Source organism: Salvelinus fontinalis, chromosome 26 (assembly GCF_029448725.1).
Source record: "Salvelinus fontinalis isolate EN_2023a chromosome 26, ASM2944872v1, whole genome shotgun sequence".
NCBI classification, from domain to species: Eukaryota; Metazoa; Chordata; class Actinopteri; order Salmoniformes; family Salmonidae; genus Salvelinus; species Salvelinus fontinalis.
In genome coordinates this window covers 41,574,350-41,583,106 of record NC_074690.1, presented here as the reverse complement: position 1 = coordinate 41,583,106, position 8,757 = coordinate 41,574,350, and positions in this window count along the sequence as shown.

Sequence of the window (8,757 nt, the reverse complement as noted above, 5' to 3'; positions counted from 1 at the left end):
CACCTGGTTTGAATCCAGGCTGCATCACATCCGGCCCGTGATTGGGAGTCCCATAGGGCGGCGCACAATTGGCCCAGCGTCGTCCAGGTTTGGCCAGGGTAGGTCATCATTGTAAATAAGAATTTGTTCTTAACTGACTTGCCTAGTTAAATAAAGCTTAAATAAAAAATAAAAATCTATCTATACACAATACCTACATTTCTGCAAATGTATAAAAAAATGTATTTAACTGTCTTATTCATGTAAGTATTCAGACCCTTTGTATGAGGCTCAAGTGCATCCTGTTTCCATTGATCATCCTTTAGATAGTTATACAACTTGATTGGAGTCCACCTGTGGTAAATTCAGTTGATTGGACATGATTTGAAAAGGCACACACCTGTCTATATAAAGTCCCACAGTTGACAGTGCATGTCAGAACAAAATCCAAGCCATGAGGTCAAAGGAATTGTCTGTTGAGCTCCGAGACAGGATTGTGTCGAGGCACAGATCTGGGGAAGGGAACCAAAACATTTCTGCAGCATTGAAGGTCCCCAAAAACTCAGTGACCTCCATCATTCTCAAACGGAAAAAGTTTAGAACCACCAAGATTATTCCTAGAGCTGGCTGCACTGAGTAATCGGGGAAGAAAGGCCTTGGTCAGGGAGGTGATGAAGAACCCGATGGTCACTCTGACAGAGCTCCAGTGATCCTCTGTGGAGATGGGAGAACCTTCCATAAGGACAACCATCTCTGCAGCACTCCATCAACCAGGCCTTTATGATAGAATGGCTGGGCCACTCAAAGACATTCAGAGACTTGTCCCGATGCCACTCCTGCAGTGTCTTGACTGAGTGCTTGCGGTCGTTGTCCTGTTGGAAGGTGAACCGTTTCCCCAGTCTGAGGTCCTGAGAGCTCTGGAGTAGATTTTCATTAAAGATCTCTCTGTACTTTGCTTCATTGATCTTTCCCTTGATCCTGACTAGACTCCCAGTCCCTGCTGCTGAAAACCATCCCCACAGCATGATGCTGCAACCACGCTTCACCGTAGGAATGGTGTCAGGTTTCCTCCAGACGTGACGCTTGGTATTCAGGCCAAAGAGTTTCATCTTGGTTTCATCAGACCAGAGAATGTTTTTCATGGTCAGAGTCCTTTTGGTGCCTTTTAACTACAAGCGGGCTGCCATGTGCCTTTTACTGAGGAGTGGCTTCCGTCTGGCCACTCTACCATAAAGGCCTGATTGGTGGAGTGCTGCAGAGATGGTTGTCATTCTGGAAGTTTATGCCATCTCCACAGAGGAACTCTGGAGCTCTCACAGAGTGACCATCAGGTTCTTGGTCACCTCCCTGACCAAGGCCCTTCTCCCCTGATTGCTCAATTTGGCTGGGCAGCCAGCTCTAGGAAGAGCCTTGGTGGTTCCAAATTTCTTCCATTTAATTTCTTAAACCTGTTTTTGCTCTGTCATTATGGAGTTTTGTGTGTAGATTTGAGGGAAAAAAATGTATTTTAGAGATTTTCGATTAAGGCTGTAACACGGAAGGGGTCTGAAAGTTTTAGGGAATGAGGGTGTAATTTGGGATGTAGATTATAGGGGGTAAGAGTGTTTATACTGTACAGTTGAAGTTGGAAGTTTACATACACCTTAGCCAAATACATTTAAACTCAGTTTTTCACAATTCCTGACATTTAATCCCAGTAAAAATTCCCTGTCTTAGGTCATTTAGGATCACCACTTTATTTTAAGAATGTGAAATGTAAGAGCAATAGTAGAGAGATTGATTCATTTCAGCTTTTATTTTTTTCATCACATTCCCAGTGAGTCAGAAGTTTACATACACTCAATTAGTAATTGGTAGCATTGCCGTTAAATTGTTTAACTTGGGTCAAACGTTGTTCTGGGATTGATTTGCACACCAAAGTACGTTCATCTCTAGGAGACAGAACATGTCTCCTTCCTGAGCGATATGACGGCTGCGTGGTCCCATGGTGTTTATACTTGCATACTATTGTTTGTACAGATAAAGTGGTACCGTCAGGCATTTGGAAATTGCTCCCAAGGATGAATGAGACTTGTTGAGGTCTACATATTTTTCTAAGGTCTTGGCTGATATCTTTTGATTTTCCCATGATGTCAAGCAAAGAGGCACGGAGTTGGAACGTAGGACTTGAAATACATCCACAGGTGCACCTCCAATTGACTCAAATTATGTCAATTAGCCTATCAGAAGCTTCTAAAGACAGAACATCATTTTCTGGAATTTTCCAAGCTGTTTAAAAGCACAGTGAACTTAATGTAAACTTCTGACCCACTGGAATTGTGATAGAGTGAAATAATCTGTCTGTAAACAATTGTTGGAGACATGACTTGTGTCATGTACAAAGTAGATGTCCTAACCGACTTGACAAAACTATAGTTTGTTAACAAGACATTTGTGGAGTGGTTGAAAAATGTGTTTTTAATGGCTCCAACCTAAAAGTATGTAAACTTCCGACTTCAAGTGTATGTTACTTCTAGGGAGACAAAAGTACACCTACTTTTACACCACAAAACAGGCAACGGAACGACAGTTTTCAGAACGCAAGTTTGGCCAAGGAAGAAAAGCCTGTGTATATAAAGGCTTGAGTTACTCCATTGATAAATGTGGAGGAAAGACACGTTAAAAATAGCCACAGAGATCCCTAGTGTTTTACGCATTAAAAAAATGTAATCACATTATGAATGTTTAAAAGTTAAAAAAACACGGAGACAGAAGCTCTGCTGCCATTGTCTGACCAACAGCACAACGGGAATAAATATATTTACTCACAGTATATGTCAGAGAAAAGAGAATAATAATAACCCAACCTGGAAAACAGTTTCAAACTGTTCTCTTTTCCTCTCGCTCGCTCAATCTACCTTCCCTCCCTCCCTTACAAACTTTTGCGTTCGAGTAGAACACAACAAAAAATTCCCCATCTCCTGACTTCTTAGCCGAGGGCTGAAACGTAAAAAAAAAAATGTTTCTTGTGTTGTTTTTGTCTTTCCTGTCTGCGACTTTCACCACCCACTTACTACATTGAGAGGGAGAGGGACACGCAGAGGAGAGAGAGAGAGAGAGCAGAAGGAGAGAGAGCTGCCTAAAATGTAGGCCAAAGCGGTGGTGGGCATTTCCATAGAAAGTGTTCACAGCAGTCAGTGACATCATCGGTATAGGGAGGGACTGGGCCTTGGAATACGCCCTGATTGGTCCGGCCTAAACACGATTCTCTCTGGCCCACTCTGCTCCTGCACATCATCCTGAGCGTGGGAGAGAGAGGACACGCTAGAATCTCACACAAAACAGAACACTTAAATGCTCTAACACAGACAGATAGAAACACATGTTTATACATAGAAGTACGCACCCTTACACATACCTCCTGTTCTGAGGGTCCAGGTCCAGCAGAGCCTCCTGTGATACTATGAAGTCATTCAGGGGTGTATGGTAGTGGGCCTTGAAGGAGCCCTCGCTGCCTCTGTTGGTCTGAGCTGCTGGGGACTGGGGCAGAGGGGACATGGAGGAGGCTGAAGACGTGGAGCCTATATCCCCCAGACGCTTATGCCCTGTCTGCATGACCACTGCCACAGATGCACCTCCTACCGGCAGGAACAGGCTCGGCACCTCTCCATTCTCATCCTAGCAAAGGGAGAGAAAAAAAGTGGAAGGAGAGGAGTGAAGAGGGGTGAATAACTGTCCCTCCCAGCCAATTTGTGATGGGCACTCTGACAGGGGTGGTGGAGTACAGTGAGTGTACGCACCCTGCCCTAGTGATGTCCATGTACACCAACAGAGGCCAGCTCCAGATCCTCATTATAACTGTTCTTCAGAGGGACCGACCAGTAACCTGAGATAACACAGACAGTCATAGGTCTAGTAAAGCAAGCAGAATGACAATCGGAAATGTCATTAGTTGTCCATGTCCAGGTCAATCTATACTGCTAGTCAGCGAGCACGTCAGGGTGTGTCATACTTGTCTCAGCCAATCCGAGTGGATGTTGTGGTGCATACCTGTCTTGAGGCTGTTGATAGGGAACATGTCGATCTCTCGTACACCACGAAGCGCAGAAAGGCAGAGTGCAGAGTTACATACCGTGAACTGGAAGGGCTTCCGAAGGCCACGTGGGGTTCAAACCGTTATCCGCTGGAGAAGAGATGAAAAGAGAGCGATGAGAAAAGATTAGCGATCTAAATGGACCATTGTCATATATTATGCTTCATCATCATAACTCCATATACTGAATTACTGTGTGTGTAGGTGAGTGTATTTGTGAACACCATGGGACGTTTTCCCCTATCAGGTTCCCACACAGTCCTAAGCTGTTTGTACAACTTCCTTGTTTTTCCTTAGGGAAAAGGGATGGATATCTTGTCAGTTGCACAACTGAAAGCGTTCAAATGAAATGTGTCTTCTGTATTTAACCCAACCCTTCTGAATCAAAGAGATGCCCGGGGAATTCTAACCAGCGACCTTTCGGTTGCTGGCCCAATGCTCTTAACCGCTGCCCCGTGGACTGGACATGAAATGACAATGCTGGTGTATCTACAGCTTAATTCCAAACCAATCACTACACCATTCCCCTCGCCCTAACACCTAGGACTCTTCTCTTAGTGAAATAACACCTGTTTCAACAACTAGATATAAAGAGAAACTGATTGGTTGAATCAGTTGTGTTAATGTCAGGTCTGTTACACACCGTCTGAGTCGGTCATCTGCTTGGCGCTGTCGTATTCTGCACCACACACCTCAATCTCAATTAGCGGGCACATGATGCCACGCCCATGTTTAGGCAGGTGACGAGCACCCAACACCTGGAAAGGACAAACAGTTTAAACACTTTCACTCCAACTAAACACACACTATCTGCAGGGTGACGGACTCCAGGCCCCTGAGTGTGTCGGTCAAAGTTGTCGTCTCTCATGATTGGTGGCTGGAGGACATAGCCACTCCTCCCGTTCAACATGAACAGAGCCTGGTTCATCTGCATGGGCTTGTCTGGAGATGGGGAGGGAGATGAAAGAAAGGAGGACGGAGGGGGAAAAAAGTTCAGTCAACTGGGGGTAGGTGGGTCATTTTCAAAAAGGTAAACCAGTTATTCTTCATTGGGAAATAAATCCCCTCTCCTACCTGAGTGTATCCCTCCAACAACTCATCATTCCTCCCTCCCTCTGTACCTGCGGTATGAAAGTTGAGTGCGACCAGCTGGGATCCACAGAGCAACATGGGCAGAGGGTCGTAGTTGAAGGAGTCCAGCCTCTGTCTACGGGGGTAGATACAAGACAGCTGTAGCCGGTTGTACTGCATGAACCTCTTCCACTTGATCCAGTTCACATATTTCTCTGCCTTGGTCTCCAGGAATGACGACATGTCCCGGAAACACACCCGCTCCATCCCAATCTCTACAGGGGAAAGGAGGAGATGGGGGGGGGGGTGAGATATGCTGGTGTGTGTGTAGCACAGATGTGTCCTTACTATCCTCGTCGAAGGGTACATGTTTACTGTAGATGACCAGGTCAGACAGCTCCAGAGCAATCTTCTTCCTCCTCCAGCTGACACACACACACACACACACACACACACACACACTACTTCACAGACTATCAGTAGGACACTACAAATGAATAATCTTACTCTTATAAACTATTCCTTTAAACCTCAATCTAAATGCCTCCCTCTCTTCCCCCTCTGTGCAGTCCATACCTTGGGCTCTGATGTCATGGTGACCTCTCTGATCTTGATGACCCACTCTTTGAGCTCCTCCTGGGTGTTGGCAGCAATGTGAATGACCTGCCCTGCCCTGGGAGAGGGAGGAGGGAGAACACATACACCCTGCTTCCCTTACCATCAGGCCTCACCACTAACCACAGGTCTCAAACTGTAGACCCCAGTTCCTACATTTGAATATAAAAAGGGATTTTATCAAACAAAACTATGCTACATTTTTTCTCTCGGACCCTCAGGATGACAAATCAGAGCAAGATTACTGAATGTAAGAACATTATTTACCTTCAGAGGTGAATGTATCAAACCAGTTGCCATGATAAAAGTGTTTTGTTGTTGTGCACTATCCTCAAACAATAGAATTGTATTTTTTTCTGTAATAGCTACTGTAAATTGTACACTGCAGTTAGATTAGCAAGAATTTAAGCTTTCTGCTCATATAAGACATGTCTATGTCCCGGAAAGTTGGCTGCTGTTTAGAACGTCATTCTGGTCACATTATCGCATATTGAGCAACAACTGTACCCAGTTTACGGACACCGATACTGTAGAAGTTAAACACTATTATTGCACACAGAGTGAATCCATGCAATTTATGTGACTTGTTAAGGCTGGCTCACTGCCTAAATAAGTGAGGTAACGTTAGCCATTGCGAGTCCGTTGACATGGAGCTAAACATCTTTGCCTGCATTTTACAGTGTTTTACGTAATCCAATAAAAGAGAATCATCAACATGACAAAAATGAATTTAAACATGACGTTCAATGGATAGCTATCTCGCCTGTCATAAAGAAGAAACTGGCTACAAATAATATAAGGAAACTTTGTGGGCTTGCTCGCCATATTATTCACTTAACCAGTATGCTAGCTACAGTACTACAGTAACAACTGTTGGATTCGACATTTTGAATATTGAGATATTAAATAAATGATAGGAAAGAAGCATAGAAGCAAAGGAGAAAGAGACTGGGCCTCTGTAGAAAGACATAGCTGTGGAATGTGTTGGAATGTTTTTCCAACTTTTCGGTTGTTGTTTTAACAGTGACGACAGTATCTTCCACCATGCTAATGCATTCCTCTACTTCATCCAAACACGTGGAGTAGGCTTCAAGGTCACGTTTAACCTCACCAATCCCTGTTAGGACACCTTTGAGTTTGGTGGAAAATTATGCCCTCATGGCAGAGATTGCTTCCAAAATCCCTTGGTTCTGGTTTAGCTTGTCGACATTGTTGGTTGTCACTCCGGGTGTGAGGAGCTTGCATGGCTGAGTTAGTAGAGCTGGGTGAATTAGCAGGGCTAACTGGCCTAGCCTGGACCACGTTGTCGATACGAGATGTTATTGTTTTAGGAGGACAATGTTTAAGTCGATTCATAATGGATGTACAGTGGGGCAAAAAAGTATTTAGTCAGCCACCAATTGTGCAAGTTCTCCCACTTAAAAAGATGAGAGAGGCCTGTAATTTTCATCATAGGGACACTTCAACTATGACAGACAAAATGAGAAAAAAAATCCAGAAAATCACATTGTAGGATCTTTAATTAATTTATTTGCAAATTATGGTGGAAAATAAGTATTTGGTCAATAACAAAAGTTTATCTCAATACTTTGTTATAGACACTTTGTTGGCAATGACAGAGGTCAAACGTTTTCTGTAAGTCTTCACAAGGTTTTCAAACACTGTTTCAACTCCGATATTCCATTAAAAATCAGCCTGTTCCAACTTAACTAGTCATTTACAACATTAACAATGTCTACATTCTGATCAATTTGATGTTATTTTAATGGACAAAAAATTTGCATTTCTTTCAAAAAGAAGGACATTTATATGTGACCCCAAACCTTTCAACGATGGTGTATATAAACTCAGCAAAAAATGAACCGTCCTCTCACTGTCAATTGCGTTTATTTTCAGCAAACTTAACATGTGTAAATATTTGTATGGACATAACAAAATTCAACAACGGAGACATAAGCTGAACAAGTTCCACAGACATGTGACTAACAGAAATGGAATAATGTGTCCCTGAACAAAGGGGGGATCAAAATAAAAAGTAACAGTCAGTATCTGGTGTGGTCACCAGCTGCATTAAGTACTACAGTGCATCTCCTCCTCATGGACTGCACCAGATTTGCCAGTTCTTGCTGTGAGATGTTACCCCACTCTTCCACCAAGGCACCAAGTTCTCTGACATTTCTGGAGAGAATGGCCCTAGCCCTCACCAACAGGTCCCAGATGTGCTCAATGGGATTGAGATCCGGGCTCTTCGCTGCCATGGCAGAAAACGGACATTCCTGTCTTGCAGGAAATCCCACACAGAACGAGCAGTATGGCTGGTGACATTGTCATGCTGGAGGGCCATGTCAGGATGAGCCTGCAGGAAGGGTACCACATGAGGGAGGATGATGTCTTCCCTGTATCGCTCAGCATTGAGATTGCCTGCAATGACAACAAGCTCAGGCCGATGATGCTGTGACACACTGCCCCAGACCATGACGGACCCTCCAACTCCAAATTGATCCCGCTCCAGAGTAGAGACCTTGGTGTAACGCTCATTCCTTCGACGATAAACGTGAATCCGACCATCACCCCTGGTGAGACAAAACCACGACTCGTCAGTGAAGAACACTTTTTGCCAGTCCTGTCTGGTCCAGCGACGGTGGGTTTGTGCCCATAGACGACGTTGTTGCCGGTGATGTCTGGTAAGGACCTGCCGTACAACAGGCCTACAAGCCCTCAGTCCAGCCTCTCTCAGCCTATTGCGGCACTGATGGAGGGATTGTGCGTTCCTGGTGTAACTCGGACAGTTGTTGTTGCCATCCTGTACGTGTCCCTCCGGTGTGATGTTCGGATGTACCGATCCTGTGTGGGTGTTGTTACACGTGGTCTGCCACTGCGAGGACAATCAGGTGTCCTGTCTCCCCGTAGCGGTGTCCTAGGCGTCTCACAGTAGAAATTGCAATTATTGCCCTGGCCACATCTGCAGTCCTCATGCCTCCTTGCAGCATGCCTAAGGCACATTCACACAGATGAGCAGG